We start from the raw sequence: 22001 nt of genomic DNA on the forward strand, positions 1-22001 counted from the left end.
GAGATAAATTACTCACACTTCATCAGAGAGGCTATGGTGTTGATGTAGAAGCCCTCCGTGATTGATTCCCCCTCCGGCGGAGCATCGAAAAAGGCCCCAAGATGGGATCTCACGGGTACAGAAGGTTGTGGCGGTGGAAATAGGGTTTTCTGGTGCTCCTGGATGTTTTCAGGGTATATGAGTATATATAGGTGAAATAAGTCAGTCAGGGGAGCTACGAGGGGCCCATGAGGGTGGGGGGCTGATAGAGGCAAAGGTGTCCCGTCTTTCGATGAGATGGTGGCTACCGTTTTGGTGGAAGTCGACTTTGACGATCCGACTACGAACGTGCGAGGACGTCGCGCCTTAGCAATCGCTAAACCAACTCCGAGAGGTTATTGACCACGCTGGAGCACGATCAACCTGACCACGAAGGTCTGTTTCCTGCAGGCAAATGAACAACAAGCAAGAAAGTAAGATTGCAATCTGGATATTGCGAATATAATAGGAAAGCTTTATTGATCAAGGTGGGGTTCTGTGATGCCTTTGTCTGGTCGTTGAACACAAACGAAGTACGCGAAGTTGCAGCTATGGCGAACTTTAATCTAAACAAAACCCAAAGTCTAAACGGTGCCCTAAGGACTGTATATATATGGAGGAAGAGGGAGGGGGGATTTCGTGGCCCTTGGTGGAGGGGTCCGAAATCAACCCTATCTCTTGTTTCCCCACACATACGGACTCTAAAAATAGCCTATACTAATGTATTTCGAAATTACATGGGCCTTGCCTAATAATAAGGTGATGCAGCACCTAGAATAGCCTCAAGATGAAATTTATGAAGTTGCATCTTGTATATTTTGTCCAAGGCTTCATGCACCCATTATGGTGGCTTCAAAGTCCTGAAATCACACTTGTAACTCCGTTCTTGTTCCCCTTGCGCATGCCATCATCTCCATACTTGTTCTTGCTCCAATGTTCATCCTTCTCCAAGCTAGGCCCTTCATTTGTAAGTAAAACAAATGTATCCAATTTAGGCAGCATCATATTCTCATGAACATTAGAATCATTACCAAGAAACGAAAGTACCTGATAATTTAATTGGCGTGCGCGAGCTCTAGTAAATGGTCCAGTATATGTAGCAGTAGGAGTTGTGGGTGTAACAATGGTATTGATGTCCTCATCATCCTCCCCTTCTTGAAATGAAGTCGTCCTCGACGGAAGCTCATCTTCCTCACCCAAATAAGGCTTCAAATCTACAATGTTAAAAGTGGGTCTAACCCCAAAATCTGCAGGCAGCTCAAGTTTATACGCATTATCATTTATTTTCTCCAACACCTTAAAAGGACCATCAGCACGAGGCATTAGCTTTGATTTGCGCAAATCAAGAAATCTATCCTTACGCAAATGTAACCAAACAAGATCTCCAGGTGCAAACACAACATGTTTTCTACCCTTATCTCCAGCAAGTTTATATTTAGCATTCATATGCTCAATGTTTTCCTTAGTTAACTCATGCATTTTTAAAATCAGTTCAGCATGTTGTTTAGCATCAAAATTAACCTTCTCCGAAGATGGAAGAGGCAACAAATCAATAGGTGCATGAGGTAGGAAACCATACACAATTTCAAAAGGGCACATCTTAGTAGTAGAATGCAATGAACGATTATAAGAAAATTCAATATGAGGCAAGCATTCTTCCCACATTTTCTTACTATTCATCAAAATAGCCTTAAGCATAGTAGATAATGTTCTATGGACTACTTCAGTTTGTCCATCAGTTTGGGGGTGACAAGTAGTACTAAAAAGCAGTTTAGTCCACAACTTAGCCCATAAACATCTCCAAAAGTGGCTAAGAAATTTAGTATCACGATCTGAAACAATAGTATTTGGCACACTATGCAAGCGAATAATTTCACGAAAGAACAAATCAGCAACATTAACATCATCATCGCTTTTATGACATGGTATAAAGTGTGCCATTTTCGAGAATCTATCCACGACAACAAATATGCTATCCCTCCCCTTCTTTGTTCGAGGTAAACCTAAAACAAATTCCATAGATATATCCTCCCAAGGAACACTAGGTGCAGGCAAAGGCATATATAAACCATGACGATTGAGTCGTGACTTAGCTTTTTGACATGTAGTGCAGCGAGCAACAAAGCGCTCAACATCCCGTCTCATCTTTGGCCAAAAGAAATGTGTAGCAAGTATGTCCTTTGTCTTATTCACGCCAAAGTGTCCCATTATTCCTCCTCCATGTGCCTCCTGCAACAACAAAAGACAAACGGAGCTAGCTGGAATGCATAGCTTGTTAGCACGGAACACAAATCCATCATTAACGACGAACTTGTTCCACATTCTTCCTTCTTTACAATTCTGCATTACATCTTTAAAATCAACATCATGCACATATTGATCTTTGATGGTCTCCAAACCAAATATTTTGAAGTCAAGTTGTGAAAGCATAGTATAGCGACGAGACAATGCATCAGCAATAACATTTTATTTTCCCTTCTTGTGTTTAATGACATAAGGGAACGTCCCAATGAATTCAACCCATTTAGCATGTCTACGATTCAGTTTAGCTTGACTTGTAATATGTTTCAAAGATTCATGATCAGAGTGTGTAACAAATTCTTTGGGCCATAAATAATGTTGCCATGTTTCTAAAGTCTGAACAAGAGCATATAATTCTTTATCATAAGTAGAATAATTCAGACTAGGCCCACTCAATTTTTCAGAAAAGTATGCAACAGGTTTGCCATCTTGTAATAACAGACCTCCTAATCCAATTCCACTAGCATCACACTCAAGCTTAAAAGTCTTATTAAAATAAGGAAGTTGGAGTAAAGGAGCATGTGTCAACTTATCTTTCAATATCGTGAAAGCTTCGTCCTGTGCAGTACCCCAAAGAAAAGGCACATCTTTCTTTGTAAGCTTATTGAGAGGTGCAACAATGGTGCTGAAATCTCTCACAAAACGCCTATAGAATCCAGCGAGGCCAAGAAAACTCCTCACTTGTGTGACCGTTTTGGGCTGCGGCCAACTCTCAATAGCTTCAATCTTGGCTTTATCAACTTCAATTCCTTGTGGAGTAACAACATAGCCAAGAAAAGATACTCGGTTGGTGCAAAAGGTGCACTTCCCAAGGTTACCAAACAACATAGAGCAATAAAAACAACATGTAAACGTTCCAAATGTTCTTCCAAAGATCTGCTATAAATCAATACGTCATCAAAGTAAACTACCACAAATCGTCCAATGAAAGCACGTAAAACTTCGTTCATTAATCTCATGAAAGTACTAGGTGCATTAGTTAACCCAAAAGGCATGACTAACCACTCATATAATCCAAACTTAGTTTTAAATGTTGTTTTCCATTCATCTCCCAATTTCATACGAATTTGATGGTATTCACTATGCAAATAAACTTTGGAGAATATTGTAGAGCCACTCAATTCATCAAGCATATCATCTAGACTAGGAATAGGATGACGATAACGAATAGTAATATTATTAATGCCTCTACAATCAACACACATACATGATGTACCATCCTTTTTTGGCACTAGAATAATAGGAACATCACAAGGACTAAGGGATTCGCGTATATAACATTTGTCAAGCAGCTCCTATACTTGACGCATAATCTCCTTCGTCTCCTCTGGATTGGTACGATATGGTGCACGGTTAGGTAATGATGCACCGGAAATTAATTCAATCTGATGCTCAATCCCTCGAATGGGAGGTAATCCTGGTGGCACGTCTTGTGGAAAGACGTCAGCGAACTCCTGCAAAATGTTAGTGACAGCAGGAGGCAAAGAGGAAGGCACGTCCTCAAATGAAAATAATGCCTCTTTGCACACAAAAGCATAGCAAATAGATTTGCTGAAATCTAGCTCATCAATATCAGATTTAGTGGCAAGTAAGCACACACTTTTCAATTTAATTTCAGAAGCAACACCAGATGGTTTACTATTAGGCTTCATTTGTTGCTCAAATTCTTTTGCCACAATCTGATTTTCACTCTTATTTTTCTCCTGTTTTGCTTTATTAGCTCTATTAATATCATCTTTCAAAATGGAATCAGGAGTCATAGGAAGCAAAGTAATATTTTTATCCTTATGAACAAGAGTATACTGATTGTTTCTACCATGGTGTACAATTTTTTTATCAAATTGCCATGGTCGACCAAGTAATAAGGAACATGCTTGCATAGGTACCACATCACAATCAACATAATCAGCATATGTAGAGATACTAAAATGCACACGAACAGTACGTGTTACCTTAACCTTGCCACTGTTGTTGAACCATTGGATGTCGTAAGGATGTGGATGTGGTCTTGTGGTGAGAGAATGAAGCTATGCTTGCACGTTTTATGGGTGGATCCATCTTGCTTGTAAAGTTGAACGTGAAGTGCAAGATCGACAAGCATTGGCGCGAACTAACTTTTCTGCATGCCGACCTTCATCATGGACACCGCGTGCATCTTCTACTTTAACTGCACTAGCACCTCCATCAGGTGCCACCTCCAGCCGTGATACAAGAAAGCAGGCACAACCACCATTATCTGCCAAGAGCGCACCTGCCGGGCCTACACAAAGTTCTTCTTCTTCCATGGCATCAACAGGGCACACAAGTGATATTATTTGTCGTCGTTGTAAGGGAAGAGGTCATTATGTGAGAGAATGCAAATCTCAGCATGTGATGATTGCTACTGAGGATGGTGGGTATGAGTCCGCTAGTGACTATGATGAAGATACTTTGGCTCTTATTACACGTGAAGAACATGGTGGAGATGATTCTGATCACGAGACGCAATACATGGCTCCTGAAAACGCTGACAGGTATGAATTTCTAGTTGCTCAACGTGTTTTGAGTGTGCAGGTAACACAAGCTGAGCAAAATCAGAGGCACAATTTGTTCCATACAAAGGGAGTTGTGAAGGAACGTTCTGTGCGCGTCATCATAGATGGAGGGAGCTGCAACAACTTGGCTAGCATGGAGATGGTGGAGAAGCTACTTTTTTTTGCTCCGCAACAATTTTTTTTCGAAAAAGTCTACAAATGGTCTGGAAACTGCTTAGCCAGAATTTTCCAGACTTAGTTTTTCTTGAAACTGGAGCTATTTTTCTATTGCGGGTAACACGAAAGTTCAGGAGTCCTTCTTTATCACGACTCGGAGTATGGCGTGATCTGGAAGTCGAAAACAAAGCAACAAATACTGGACCCGGACTATAACTAATGGAGGATATGAATCTGGTGGAAACTCGGACTGGTGGCAGAGATATGTAGGGCGGTGGAACACGGACTGGTGGTGAATCTTTGATGGAGGTGGACTCAGATTATCATGATGGCGGTGGATATTGGTATATGGCTGCGGTGATGACGATGGTGGTAGATGGCAGCGGTGATGACGATGGTGGTATATGGCAGCGGTGATGACGATGGTGGTATATGGCAGCGGTGATGATGATGATGCGGCGGCGGTGTGACAACTTGTGAACAGAACTCGAAACTCTAAAGGACTAGACACTAAGACCAGCAAGTAGACACGATGATGCAACCACAAATTCAACAACGCAAATACAGAAAAGATTATACAATGGCTCAGACTGGTTCGGATATGATGAACTAACCCTAAAAAAATTTTGTGGCTTTTTCGTGGACTATAGGTATGAAGAACAGACTCGATCTAAACTACAAAAAACTGTAAAATCTCACCGAGCAACCTGGAAATCTGATGCCACTTGATAGAGGCAAAGGTGTCCCGTCTTTTGATGAGACGGTGGCTATCATTTTGGTGGAAGTCGACTTTGACGACCCGACTACCAACGTGCGAGGACATCGTGCCTTAGCAATCGCTAAACCAACTCCGAGAGGTTATTGACCACGCCGGAGCACGATCAACTTGACCACGAAGGTCTGTTTCCTGCAGGCAAACGAAGAACAAGCAAGAAATTAAGATTGCAATCTGGACATTGCGAATATAAGAGGAAAACTTTATTGATCAAGGTGGGGTTCTGTGACGCCTTTGTCTGGTCGTTGAACACAAACGAAGTACGCGAAGTTGTAGCTATGGCGAACTTTAATCTAAACAAAACCCAAAGTATAAATGGTGCCCTAAGGGCTGTATATATGGAGGAAGAGGGGGGGGGGGATTTTGTGGCCCTTGGTGGAGGGGTCCGAAATGAACCCTATCTCTTGTTTCCCCACACATACGGACTCTAAAAATAGCCTATACTTATGTATTTCGAAATTACATGGGCCTGGCCCAATAATAAGGTGACACATCACCTAGAATAGCCTCAGGACGAAATTTATGAAGTGGCATCTTGTATATTTCGTCCAAGGCTTCATGCACCCATTATGGTGGCTTCAAAGTCCTGAAATCATCACTTGTAACTCCGTTCTTGTTCCCCTTGCGCATGCCATCATCTCCATACTTGTTCTTGGTCCAATGTTCATCCTTCTCCAAGCTAGGCCCTTCATTTGTGAGCAAAACAAATGTATCCAATTTAGGTAGCATCATATTCTCATGAACATTAGAATCATTACCAAGAAACAAAATTACCTGATAATTTAATTGGCGTGCGCGAGCTCTAGTAATTGGTCCAGTATATGTAGCAGTAGGAGTTGTGGGTGTAACAATGGTATTGATGTCCTCATCAGGGGCACGCCTATCCCCCTGGGCGCGCCCTCCTGCCTCGTGGCCTCCTCGTTTCTTTCATGACGTCCACTCCAAGTCTCCTGGATTGCGTTTGTTCCAAAAATAACTCTCCCGAAGGTTTCATTCCGTTTGGACTCTGTTTGATATTCCTTTTCTGCGAAACACTGAAATAGGCAAAAAATAGCAATTTGGACTGGGCCTCCGGTTAATAGGTTAGTCCCAAAAATAATATAAAAGTGTATAGTAAAGCCCATTAAACATCCAAAACGGATAATATAATAGCATGGAACAATAAAAAATTATAGATACGTTGGAGACATATCACCTATTTAAAAGAATGAAATCTTGTGTCTTCTGTCAGCAGAAACATATGCAGTAATTACCATGAATAACATTAGTACATTACTTACGCGTAAGTTGCGGAGGAAAACTGGAAGTTGTTATGTGTGTGCGGTATAATCTTTCCATGAAGGAAAGATGCGCACAAAGTTCCTGACAACAATATAAGCTTCGTCTTCTAAACTGGGAAGAAATGGAACAGGGGTCCTATTTGCTGCAATTGGGGTTCTCTCTGTTTTGAAAAGGGATTTGGCAACTGGATTTGGCGTACTCTTTGCTGGAATGGGTGCTTTGCATCGTAGAGATGGTGCTATGTCAACTAGCACCGTCATATTGTTTGTTGCAGTTGGGGTCTCCTGATTTGGGGCATCAGAAATGACCAGTGTACTAGGGCTAGAGTTTGCTAGAGTTGGGGTGTTTTGTGGGTCAGGTGATATTGCAACTACACCTAATGGGCTATTTGATTTATCAGGTGCCACTACCTTTTCCAAATACTTTGCTTGGCTCCTCTGTGATCAGCAATCGCCCTCCTTCTTTTGAACGTCTGATACACAAGAACAACATTTGAATGGATAAATATGGTATGATGACAGATGGAATATGTACTGAAAATAGATAGGTAGGGCGTATTCACATACACAATGTGTAAACTAAGCTAATGGCAGTGCAACAAAGTAGAAGCAATGCAAAGCATCAGTTACAAGATATGTGCGGCCAGTATAACCCTAGAAAGTTAGAGCAAGCACCTTGATGGGTGTATAAGATAGGGCATCTACCTCTGACTCCTCCACTAGGGAGCTACATTGACTTAGGTCTCCCTCTAGCTCAGAATCACTGTTAGGATCACATTCTGAGCATGAATACGTAGGTGGAGAGTGTTTGCATTGCATTGCATCCAGACTTGATTTCAGTCCCTTAATGCCAAGTTTGACAACCATGGCATTGTTCTACTTTATTCTTTTCATGCGCGCATGCTCATAATCATTATGATGCTGTTCAGAATCTGAGATTCATGAAAACATAAAAAGTAGTCAGATTATCTATGGAATGTATTGCGGATTCAACTCGAAGAGTGTCTCCCTATAAACCCCTGCATATGCAAAGTTCACCCCCAACCGTGCTGACCAGAATACACACAGAAATACAAACCCCTTATGTCTCTATAACAGGCAGACACACATTTCAAAACTGAAGTAGGAACATTAGAATCATATCAAATTCGTATTTGAACAAATAAACTAAGGAATTATGAGTGACATAATGTTTAGCTTCAAGGGTGGAGTGTTGGTAGTGTGACACAAAGCAAGTAGGCAGATTGTATTCCATGTAAAAGATCGAAGCCTATGTAAAAGCTGGAAATGACACTTTCTTTCTATACAATGCAGTGTTCGTTACCCACACATGATGGAAGAGATCACACAGAGAAATACTATTCACTCATGTCTATGGTTCCAGTATTTTGAAACAGGGTGGTCCACCCTAAAAGAATATCAAGAACAAATATGACAAGGCAAGCATAGATGTAGTCAAACAATCATTTACTTGTGAGCTTTCTAGGACAAGTATGCAGAATTGTAACTGCAGTAAGAGACCGTCCAAAATCTGAATCAAGAAGTTTGTCTAGCACTTATTGTTTGCAACTAATCAACATGAATAATTGGATATTATATCGAATGAGTAAGAAAGACAAGTAAAATTGTCAACTAACCTGGCTTGCAGTAGTAATCTGGGTCAATGTCACTACGACCAACAATCCAAAATGACTAGTGTCTATTCGTAGGGCCAGAATTTTGAAACCCAGTGAACTTTACAGGTACTAAAGATTACCGAAATACATCTGAACCATTAAGTGTAGGTAGCACTCAGCACACAACAAACCCTAATGATAGTCCTGCCTAATGAGTAATGAATCAACTAGAAAATTGGTGATGAGGAGTGGCTGCTGAGTGTTGAGGACGTATCTCAGGATAAATCGGGTTGGCTTATTGGGTGCTGCACGCCTGAGCCCTGAACGGACTGGGAAGGTAGGCACGATAGCGTGCCCGGGCAGCGGTGACGTTGTTGGGTGAGCGGCTCCTGACCTCCTATTAGTCCGGCGTCTCCTCCTAGAGTCATGTCGTCCGGGGACGGCAAGTCGCTGGCGAGGCAGGCGACTGAGGGCGAGTAGAGATTGGGAGTGCGCAGCAGAATAGAGGGTAATCGGGGCCTGGCACGACCGAAAATCCCAGGGTGGGTCGCGGCCCACCGTGGGCACCCTGTAGAGATACACACCTGAGTGGCGAACATGCATCTTCTAAACTAAATTAGGAACATTTAGCTGACCAATTAAATGACTCTATTTTAATAATATCATATTCGTATTTGAACAACTAAGCTTGTTTAGCTTGATGAGTGGAGCAGTGCTATTATGACACGAAGCACGTATTCTGATCATATAGTGATCATAAAAGGGGGAAACCCTAAGCATATTTTTTAGCAAAAGAGGGTTTCCCCTCCGATTTCTATTAAAGAAACCACCACGGAACCAACATGATCAATTAAACCCTAAGCATGATCAATTAAACAGTATTATGACTATGCCATGGCAGATTTGAAGCTGCAAACTAGAGAAATGATATTTAGCATACATTGTTTCCTTCGAACTAAGAACTAAATTCTAAGAGATGAAAAGAAAGTAGAGTAACCAAGTTACGATCTATTTTCTGGTTGAGATCAAAAAGTTGAGGAGATATGAAGTACCACCTCTCTTGCGGCGCCGTGTAGGCATCGGGGGTGTGATGGCTGTCGGTGGCATTGAAGCAGATCTGTGATGGTAGACGGGTGCATCGGGGGATAAGTCCCATTGCGGTGGAAGAGAAGGTCGTGTGAGCGGCGCCGACAAAGAGGACGATGACGCTGATGAAGCGAGAGGATGCGATGCAAGGCTCTTGGTCTGTCGCCGTGGATGAGAAACGTCCATCTCTAGCAGTGGATGACGCGGTATTGGTAGGCGCTCCGGCATGGTGGAGGACAGTGGCGATGGATGGGGTGGAGGATGGCGGTGATGGATGGGTTGGCGGATGGAGGAGGCTGGTGTGGGGTTGGTGTTCTAGCGTGGATGGTGTATGAATGGGAAAATGGAGGGAGAGGTACGGGGAGCCATGTTTTTGGGACTCGCCTGTCTGAAATATGGGGAAGTTACGAACTTAGCCCCCGTTTAAAATTTGGATGTCTCGTCGGTTGGGGATAGGATGGTAATCTCGCATCTCGCCAATATTTGCCCAGAGCGACTTCGAGCGAGGAGAGGGTGGTGATAACCCACAAGTATAGGGGATCGCAATAGTTTTCGAGGGTAGAGTATTCAACCCAAATTTATTGGTTGACACAAGGGGAGCCAAAGAATATTCTCAAGTATTAGCAGCTGAGTTGTCAATTCAACCACACCTGGAAACTTAGTATCTGCAGCAAAGTGTTTAGTAGCAAAGTAATATGATAGTGGTGGTAACGGTAACAAAAGTAAAGACAGCAAAAGTAATGTTTTTGGTATTTTGTAGTGATTGTAACAGTAACAACGCAAAAGTAAATAAGCGAGAACCAGTATATGGAAAACTTGTAGGCACCGGATCAGTGATGGATAATTATGCTAGATGTGGTTCATCATGTAACAGTCATAACATAGGGTGACACAGAACTAGCTCTAGTTCATCAATGTAATGTAAGCATGTATTCCGAATATAGTCATACATGCTTATGGAAAAGAACTTGCATGACATCTTTTGTCCTATCCTCCCATGGCAGCGGGGTCCTATCGGAAACTAAGGGATATTAAGGCCTCCTTTTAATAGAGAATCAGAACAAAGCATTAGCACATAGTGAATACATGAACTCCTCAAACCATGGTCATCACCGGGAGTGGTTTCGATTATTGTCACTTCGGGGTTGCCGGATAATAACACATAGTAGGTGACTATAGACTTGCAAGATAGGATCATATTCATGAAAACATAATAGGTTCAGATCTGAAATCATGGCACTCGGGCCCTAGTGACAAGCATTAAGCATAGCAAAGTCATAGCAACATCATTCTCAGAACAAAGTGGATACTAGGGATCAAACCCTAACAAAAATAACTCGATTACATGATAAATCTCATCCAACCCAGCAAGCCTACGAAGGAATTACTCACGCACGGCGGTGAGCATCATGAAATTGGTGATGGAGGATGGTTGATGATGACGACGGCGACGAATACCCCTCTCTGGAGCCCAGAACGGACTCTAGATCAGCCCTCCCGAGAGAGATTAGGGCTTGGCGGTGGCTTAGTATCATAAAATGCGATGATTTCTTCTCTCTGATTTTTTTCTCCCCGAAAGCCCATATATGGAATTGGAGTTGGCGTTGGAGGGCCACCAGGGGGCCCACGAGGTAGGGGGGCGCGCCCAGGGGGGCGCGCCCCCCACCCTCGTGGATAGGGTGTGGGCCCCCTGGTCTTGATCTTTGGCGAGGATTTTTTATTATTTATTCTAAGATATTCCGTGGAGTTTCAGGTCATTTCGAGAACTTTTATTTTCTGCACATAAAACAACACCATGGCTATTCTGCTGAAAACAACGTCAGTCCGGGTTAGTTCTATTCAAATCATACAAGTTAGAGTCCAAAACAAGGGCAAAAGTGTTTGGAAAAGTATATACGACGGAGACGTATCAACTCCCCCAAGCTTAAACCCTTGTTTGTCCTCAAGCAATTCAGTTGACAGACTGAAAGAGAAAAAGAAAAAATTTTACAAACTCCGTTTGCTCTTGTTGTTGTAACATGAAAAGCCAGCATTCAAGTTTCAGCAAATATTATGAATCAACCATGCTAACAATAACACAAAGGTCTCACAATTAATCATATCAATAGCATAATCAGCTAGCGAGCCATAATAATAAAACTCGGATGACAACACTCTCAAAATAATCATAACATGATATAACAAAATGGTATCTCGCTAGCCCTTTCTGAGACCGCAAAACATAAATGAAGAGCACCTTCAATGATCAAGGACTGACTAAACAATGTAATTCATGGTAAAAGAGATCCAGTCAAGTCATACCCAATAAAAACCAATAATAATGAATGCAAACGATAGTGTTCTCTCCAGCGGGTGCTTTTTAATAAGAAGGATGGTGACTCAACATAAAAGTAAAGAGATAGGCCCTTCGCAGAGGGAAGCAGGGATTTGTAGAGGTGCCAGAGCTTGGTTTTAAAATAGAGATTGAATAACATTTTGAGCGGCATACTTTTGTTGTCAACGCAACAACTATGAGATGACGATATCTTCCATGCTAAACAAATTATAGGCGGTTCCCACACAGAATGGTAAAGTTTATACTCCCCCTCCTCCACAGGCATCATGCATGGCTTGCTCGAAACAACGAGTGCCTCCAACATTCAACGGGTCCCAAGGGGAGTTTTGTTTGCAATTATTTTGATTTAGTTTGCATAGAGCATGGGACTGGGCATCCCGGTGACCAGCCATTTTCTCGTGAATGCGGAGCGGAGTCAACTCCTCTTGAGAATAGCCGCCTAACATGGAAGATAAGGGCAGCCCTAGTTGAGACATGAGCTGCTCGAGCATACAAAACAGAATTTCATTTGAAGGTTTGGAGTTTGGCACATACAAATTTACTTGGAACGGCAGGTAAATACCGCATATAGGTAGGTCTAGTGGACTCATATGGAACAACTTTGGGGTTTAAGGAGTTTGGATGTACAAGCAGTATTCCCGCTTAGTACAGGTGAAGGCTAGCAAAAGACTGGGAAGCGACCAACTGGGAGAGCGACAACAGTCGTAAACATGCATTAAAATTAATTTACACCGAATACAAGCATGAGTAGGATATAATCTACCATGAACATAAATATCATGAAGGCTATGTTGATTTGATTCAACTACATGTGTGAACATGTGCCAAGTCTAGTCACTCAATTCATTTAAAGGAGGATACCATCCCACCAGACCACATCATGATCATTCTAATAGCATGTTGGCACACAAGGTAAACCATTATAACTCATAGCTAATCAAGCATGGCACAAGCAACTATAATCTCTAAATGTCATTGCAAATATGCTTACTTCATAATAGCTAACTCAGGAACGATGAATTATCATATTTACAAAAACAAGAGAGGTCGAGTTCATACTAGCTTTTCTCATCCCAATAAGTCCATCATATATCATCATTATTGCCTTTCACTTGCATGACCGAACGAAGTGTATAATGATAAGAGTGCACGTGCATTGGACTAAGCTGGAATCTGGAAGCATTCAACTCAAGAGAGAAGACAAGTAATATGGGCTCTAAGTTAAATAATCATTCATGCATATAAGAGCCACTAAGCATTTTCAATATGGTCTTCTCGACCCCCAAAGAAAGGAAAAGAAATAAAAACTATTTACACGGGAAAGCTCCCAACAAGCAAAAGAAGAACGGGAAATATTTTTGAGTTTTCCTTTTTAATCCTACAGCAAAGAAATAAACTACTACTAATTTTTTTGTTTTTGTTTTTCTTAAGGTTTATTAAACATACAAGAAGAAAGCAGGAAAAAGAAAATAATCTAGCATGGATATTACAGTGAAAAAGTATGAACACCGACATCTAGCAATGAGTGTGTGTGAACATGAATGTAATGTCGATGGGAAATACGTAATCCCCCAAGCTTAGGCTTTTGGCCTAAGTTGGACTATTGCCAGGGATGGCCTGGCGGATACCCGTAGGTGCAGCTGGGGTCATACTGTGATGAAGAAGGCTCCGGCTGCCACTGGCTGGAAACCTCCTATGGATCCCAAGAATAAACAGATAGTCAGGAGGCTCATCTTGTGGATCCGGTTCCGGGACTGGTGCAGGATTCCGATAGGCTTGAACAACCAACCACGGAACAATGTGAGGTTCTGCAGATAAATTAAACAAAGAAGGAGCAGGCAAAGTAATAGTCTCAGGTGATGTTTATCAAAGTATAATTTGTATTTGAGCTCCCCTTCACGACTCTTAACAAGAAAATCATGCGCTATCATACTCTTATAATCTAAATAAGCACGGGGCAGTGCTGATTCTTCTTTCTCATCATGCCTAATAGGTATTTCAAAATGTTCAGCTAGGCGTGAAGTATAAATGCCTCCAAAGATGGGGCCCTTAGTACGGTTCAGACTCAACCGTCTGGCAACAATTCCACCCATACTAACAGAGTTATTGTGGTATAAACTATGGAACAAAATAATAATATCAGGAATACTAAGGTTCCCATAGTTTTCGCGTCCAATTAAGCAACGACTAGCAAATAAGGCAAAATAGCGTAAAACAGGAAAATGTATGCTAGTGATCCTTGCATCAGAAACCTTCCTGGTTTCTCCCACAGTGATAGTGTTAATAAAAGCTTCTACTTCGTTACGGTGGGGTTCATCCAAGGTGCCCTCAAAAGGTATTTTGCAAACCTCGCAAAATTCAGCTAATGGCATCCTCTTAACAACATCATATAAATGAAATTCTACCAATGGAGGTGAATTCTTACGGAAGAAGTAGAAATTTTGCACAAAAGTATTTGTGAGTAAGAGATACTGATGACGTTGGTCGTGGAGGAAGTCGGTGAGGCCAGCATTCTCAATTAATAAATAGATATCTTCATAAATCATGTCTCTCCTCAAGAAGTCATCGGAAGGCCATTCACATGGCCGGACCTTCGCGGTGCGAGGCAAATTAAATTTGGGCTTCTGCTCTTCTTCCTTTTGTGTTTCCTTCGAGCTTTGGCTCGACGAGCCCCTCAAAAGTCTCTTCATTATTTTCTGAAACAATCTGAAATTTTAGTAACTTCAAATAAAAGTGAACCAACTTCAATAAAATTGATAGCAACAACTCCTACAAGTGCCTAGAGCCTATATAAAGCATTGGAACTATTTGGAACCATATAAATTTGACATGCAAGCTCAAGAACATGGTCACCTATGCAGCACAAATTTGCAACGAATAAAGCACTAGAACAAAAACTAATTGGACCAATGGAGGAGTCTCATACCAAGGAACAATCTCCCCAAGCAGTTTTGCGAGAGGTGCTTTGAGCAAGGAGATCAAAAATCACAGCAATGGGGGCTAGAACTCGTGCTTGGGTTGGTTTTTCGTGTTTGTCTGAGACAGAGGAAGAAGATGGGTGCAGGGATAAGTGGAGGAGGACCACCATGGGCCCACGAGGTAGGGGGCGTGCCCAGGGGGGTAGGGCGCGCCCTCCACCCTCGTGACCAGGCGGCAGCTCCCCCCGCGGTGCTTTTTGCACAGTAAATTCTTAAATATTCCCGAAAAAATCATATTAAATTGGCATGGCAATTGGCATGGCATTCTGAGGACTTTTATTTTCGGGATATTTTGATATTGCACAGATAAGTCGGGAAACAGACAGAAAAATATTATTTTACTTTATTTCTACTAGATAACAGAAAATATAAAGAGGGTACACAAGGTTGTGCTTCTAGTTTCATCCATCTCATGCTCATCAAAAAGAATCCACTAACAAGGTTGATCAAGTCTTGTTAACAAACTCATTCCGATTAACATGGAACCGGAGAAATTTTGAATAACACTATGTTACCTCAATGGGGATATGGACATCCCCAATAATAAGTATTTCATACTTTTTCTTGACAGTAGGGAGAGGAAATTCAAAACCTCCAAATATAATCGATGGAATTTTTCCAATAGAATTGATACTGTAAACCTGAGGTTGTTTCCTCGGAAAGTGTACCGTGTGCTCATTGCCATTAACATGAAAAGTGACATTGCCTTTGTTTCAATCAATAACATCCCTGCAGTATTAAGAAAAGGTCTTCCAAGAATAATAGACATACTATCATCCCCGGGAATATCAAGAATAACAAAGTCCGTTAGAATAGTAACATTTGCAACCACAACAGGCACATCTTCACAAATACCGACAGGTATAGCAGTTGATTTATCAGCCATTTGCAAAGATATTTCAGTAGGTTTCAATTTATTCAAGTCAAGTCTACGATATAAAGAGAGAGGCATAACACTAACACCGGCTCCAAGATCACATAAAGCAGTTTTAACATAATTTCTCTTAATGGAGCATGGTATAGTAGGTACTCCGGGGTCTCCAAGTTTCTTTGGTATTCCACCCTTAAAAGTATAATTAGCAAGCATGGTGGAAATTTCAGCTTCAGGTATCTTTCTTTTATTAGTAATAATATCCTTCATATACTTAGCATAAGGATTTGTTTTGAGCACATCAGTTAAACGCATACGCAAAAAGATGGGTCTAATCATTTCAGCAAAGCGCTCAAAATCCTCATCATCCTTTTTCTTGGATGGTTTCGGAGGAAAAGGCATGGGTTTCTGAACCCATGGTTCCCTTTCTTTACCATGTTTCCTAGCAACGAAGTCTCTTTTATCATAACGTTGATTCTTTGATTGTGGGTTATCAGGATCAACAACAGGTTCAACTTCTACATCATTATCATTACTAGGTTGAGCAGTATCATGAACATCATCATTAACATTTTCACTAGGTTCATGTTCATCACCAGATTGTGTTTCAGCATCAGACATAGAGATATCATTTGGATTCTCAGGCGACTCAGCAATAGGTTCACTAGAAGTTTGCAAAGTCCTATCATTCTTCTTTTTCTTCTTTCTTGAAGAACTAGGTACATCAATATCATTTCTCTGAGAATCTTGCTCGATTCTCTTAGGGTGGCCTTCAGGATACAAAGGTTCCCGAGTCATTCTACCAGTTCTAGTAGCCACTCTAACAGCATAATCATTTTCTTACTATTCATTTCATCAAGCACTTCTTTCTGAGCATTAAGTACTTGTTCTACTTGAGTGGTAACCATAGAAGCATGTTTGCTAACAAGTTTAAGTTCACCTCTAATATCAGCCATATAATCACCCAAGCGTTTAATCATATAAGCATCTTGTTTTAATTGTCTACCAAAATAGGCATTAAAGTCATCTTGCTTAAACATAAAGTTATCAAACTCATCCAAGCACTGACTAGCAATTTTAGTAGGAGGAACTTCAGCTGTATCATATCTGTAGAGAGAATTTACCTTTACTACCTGTGTCGGGATATTGGGAGGTTCTTCAGTAAATAAGTAATTGAGATCATATACTTCTTCAATAGGCGGTAAATTAAGGCCATGTATTTCTTCAATTGGAGGTAAATTCTTAACATCTTCAACTTTAATACCTTTTTCTTTCATAGATTTCTTTGCCTCTTGCATATCTTTGGGACTGAGAAATAGAACACCTCTCTTCTTCGGAGTTGGTTTAGGAATAGGCTCAGTAATTGGCTCTGGAGATGGCTCAGGAGGTGCCCAATTATTTTCATTTGTCAACATATTATTCAATAGAATTTCAGCTTCATCCGGTGTTCTTTCCCTGAAAAGAGAACCAGCACAACTATCCAGGTAATCTCTGGAAGCATCGGTTAGTCCATTATAAAAGATATCAAGTATTTCAGGTTTCTTAAGAGGATGATCAGGCAAAGCATTAAGTAACTTGAGAAGCCTCCCCCAAGCTTGTGGGAGACTCTCTTCTGCAATTTGCACAAAGTTATATATTTCCCTCAAAGCAGCTTGTTTCTTATGAGTAGGGAAATATTTAGCAGAAAAGTAATAGATCATATCCTGGGGAGTTTGCACACAACCAGGATCAAGAGAATTAAACCATATCTTAGCATCACCCTTTAATGAGAACGGAAATATTTTGAGTAAATAAAGGTAGCGCGATCTCTCATTATTAGTAAACAGGGCAGCTATATCATTTAACTTAGTAAGATGTGCCACAACAGTTTCAGATTCATAGCCATAGAAAGTATCAGATTCAACCAAAGTAATTATATCTGGATCAACAGAAAAATCATAATAATCCTTATCGGGAACACAAATAGGTGAAGTAGCAAAAGCAGGGTCGGGTCTCATTCTATCTCTAAAAGATTATTTACTCCATTTAACTAGCAACCTCTTAAGTTCATATCTATCCTGGCAAGCAAAAATGGCTGCAGAAGATTCTGCATCAAAAAGATAACCTTCAGGAATAGGAGGCATATTTTCATCATCACTATCATCATCATATTCAGGTGCAATAATTTCTCTTTCTCTAGACCTAGCAATTTGCTCATCAAGAAATTCACCAAGGGGCACAGTAGTATCAAGCATAGAATTAGTTTCATCACAAGTATCACGCATAGCAGAAGTGGCATCATCAATAACATGCGACATATCAGAATTCATAGCAGTAGCAGGTTTGGGTGTCGCAAGCTTACTTATAACAGAAGGAGAATCTAGTGCAAGGCTAGATGGCAGTTCCTTACCTCCCCTCGTAGTTGAGGGCAAAATAGTAGTTCGATCATCTTTCAAGTTCTTCATAGTGTCCAGCAGATATAAATCCCAAGTAACTCAAAGAATAGAGCTATGCTCCCCGGCAACGGCGCCAAAAAAAGGTCCAGAGCGACTTTGAGCGAGGAGAGGGTGGTGATAACCCACAACTATAGGGGATTGCAACAGTTTTCGAGGGTAGAGTATTCAACCCAAATTTATTGATTCGACACAAGGGGAGCCAAAGAATATTCTCAAGTATTAGCAGCTGAGTAGTCAATTCAACCACACCTGGAAACTTAGTATCTGCAGCAAAGTGTTTAGTAGCAAAGTAATATGATAGTGGTGGTAACGGTAACAAAAGTAAAGACAGCAAAGGTAATGTTTTTGGTATTTTGTAGTGATTGTAACAGTAACAACAAAAAAGTAAATAAGCGAGAACCAGTATATGGAAAACTCGTAGGCACCAGATCAGTGATGGATAATTATGCCGGATGTGGTTCATCATGTAACAGTCATAACATAGGGTGACACAGAACTAGCTCCAGTTCATCAATGTAATGTAGGCATGTATTCCGAATATAGTCATACGTGCTTATGGAAAAGAACTTGCATGACATCTTTTGTCCTACCCTCCCGTGGCAGTGGGGTCCTATTGGAAACTAAGGGATATTAAGGCCTCCTTTTAATAGAGAACTGGAACAAAGCATTAGCACATAGTGAATACATGAACTCCTCAAACTATGGTCATCACCGGGAGTGGTTCCGATTATTGTCACTTCGGGGTTGCCGGATCATAACACATAGTAGGTGACTATAGACTTGCAAGATAGGATCAAGAACTCACATATATTCATGAAAACATAATAGGTTTAGATCTGAAATCATGGCACTCGGGCCCTAGTGACAAGCATTAAGCATAGCAAAGTCATAGCAACATCAATCTCAGAACATAGTGGATACTAGGGATCAAACCCTAACAAAACTAACATGATTACATGATAAATCTCATCCAACCCATCACCGTCCAGCAAGACTATGATAGAATTACTCATGCATGGCGGTGAGCATCATGAAGTTGGCGATGGAGGATGGTTGATGATGACGACGACGACGAATCCCCCTCTCTGGAGCCCCGAACGGACTCCAGATCAGCCCTCCCGAGAGAGATTAGGGCTTGGCGGCGGCTCCGTATCGTAAAACGCGATGATTTCTTCTCTCTTATTTTTTTCTCCCCGAAAGCCAATATATGGAGTTGGAGTTGGCGTCGGAGGGCTACCAGGGGGCCTACGAGGTAGGGGGGCACGCCCAGAGGGGGGGGGGCACCCTCGTGGACAGGGTGTGGGCCCCCTGGTCTTCATCTTTGGCGAGGATTTTTTATTATTTATTCTAAGATATTTCGTGGAGTTTCAGGTCATTCCGAGAACTTTTATTTTCTGCACATAAAACAACACCATGGCAATTCTGCTGAAAACATCGTCAGTCCGGGTTAGTTCCATTCAAATCATACAAGTTAGAGTCCAAAACAAGGGCAAAAGTGTTTGGAAAAGTAGATACGACGGAGACGTACCAGGTGGTTGGCGCCCACGATGTATGAACAGGGCTGACAGGTAGGGCGGTTGTGTCACGTCTGAATGATGTTACAAACCTGCCCCTATTGAAAATATTTGCCTACATCGATTTCGGCCGAGTCAAGTTTGTTTCGCCGCCCACCGTGTATGAATGGGGAAATGGAGGGAGAAACAGAGGTCTTTCAGACGAACTTGAATCAAATGTGTTTTGCCTCCCATGTCTGGCGCCCACGGTGTCGGAATGGGCTTAGAGGCGGTCGTGTCACGTCTAATTGAAGTTACTAACCTACCCCTATTGGAGCAGTGGAAATTGGGCCCATGGATTGTCCGTGTAATGGGTAGATAGTAATTTCCATCTTCCAAACACTTGGTTCGGGCAGCCGACGTGGGAGTGGACATTTTGCCGCTTCTTTCGAATTTTGGGACAATAAGCATCCACGTTTACCCTGGCAACTAAATTCGAATTCATTTTGTATTCCTATATGAATCTTTATAAATCATTCTATGTGTTTTTATATATCTTCAAAAGCACGACAAAGATGTATTCCACTGTCATATATGAATATGATTTACAAATGCTGGTACTCAAATTCAGAAGCTAGAATCCAGTTTAAGGTAAATTTGAATATTTGGAATACTTTATGTCCAACTAAAATGTCACACGCAGCATAATGTGTACTCCCATTTAGATATGTACACAAGCGATGTATCAAGATTCAAATACTGAGCCAATCAACCAAGAATGTACATAACTAACAGACATATAAATACTTATATAGTATATGGATCAATAATATCAACTAACATATATAAGCCAGGCCGTTGTACTTTTTTTTGCTAGAACAACATCCTATTTTTAGCCAAGCTAGTACAACATCTTGGACCTTTCCGATGCGTGCCACTTATGGTCCACCTATACTACCATTATTGTTGAATGCACATTCAGCCTGATTGGCATATTTGTAGGTCTGGCATAACAATCAAACTGAAATGTCTCCAAGTCTTATCAATTAATACAGACTTGTGCTCAAATAAAATTACAAACCAAAAAACAAAAAACAATTATTACATGATCTCTAAAACAAATGGTTTGATTGATTACATGAACAAACAACACAAAGGTTATTCAACGATGGAAAGAACATTTCACCTATGATTTACCAAGTAGGCATTTAATTTCCTTTTTTCCTTCATGACCTTAACAATGCGGTCAGTCTCATCTTGCTTCATTTTGAAATCCACCAAATATTTAATGGTTGTCTTGAGTACTGCTTGTGATTGTGCTCTTTGCTTCCTCACCATGTCAACTTCATCTCTAAGTGTAGAAGCAGAATCTCTTTCTACCACTAGTTTAGCCTCTAGCGCATCGGTAGTTGGCAATTCATAATACGCGATTGGGCCGGTGCCACTGCTATGGGATGATACAATGTCCATGGGGACCTCTCTCTTTGATCTTAAGCTAACCTATTTTACCATTAAAGTTCCGATTGGATTCAGAAAATTTGAAGTTAGCAAAACATCTCAACTGGGAGTTATAACAGCAAACCATTTAAACAAACAAGGAATTAAAGAGTTTCAATTGGATGCTAAAAAGTAGTTATTAACATCATTGTAACAGGTTGTTGCAGCAGCAAAGCAGTTAAACAAACAAGTAGCTATTTAAGTTCAGGCAAACAGGTAATTCTTAACAGTAAGTATCAAACACATAGATAGGCGCAGTCTATAATAGGATTAACAGGCTATGGCATTATGTAACCAGTAGCAAACTAAATTAAGCCAAGCAATGTAATTGAACAATTTTGCAATAAGTGGCTAACTAAAATTCTGAGAAGCAGGTAACTGAACTTACGCTAGCTCTTTGTACAAGCACACTGCAACTTCTTTTTCGCTTACAAGGTTCTACGAAGGAGTCCATGTCATCAATTGCTTGGATACACAGTCCCAATACTTCTTTCTTCCCACACTGCATTGGTAAGTCGAATGGTTAATATGGTAAGATGGTGTGTCCTTGATATGTTATATGAGGACGTGTAGTCAGACTAGTTGTATCCACACGCATCACACTGGCTTTTACTGTATATTTCATG

This window comes from Triticum dicoccoides, chromosome 1B (genome assembly GCF_002162155.2).
Source record: "Triticum dicoccoides isolate Atlit2015 ecotype Zavitan chromosome 1B, WEW_v2.0, whole genome shotgun sequence".
Classification (NCBI taxonomy): Eukaryota; Viridiplantae; Streptophyta; class Magnoliopsida; order Poales; family Poaceae; genus Triticum; species Triticum dicoccoides.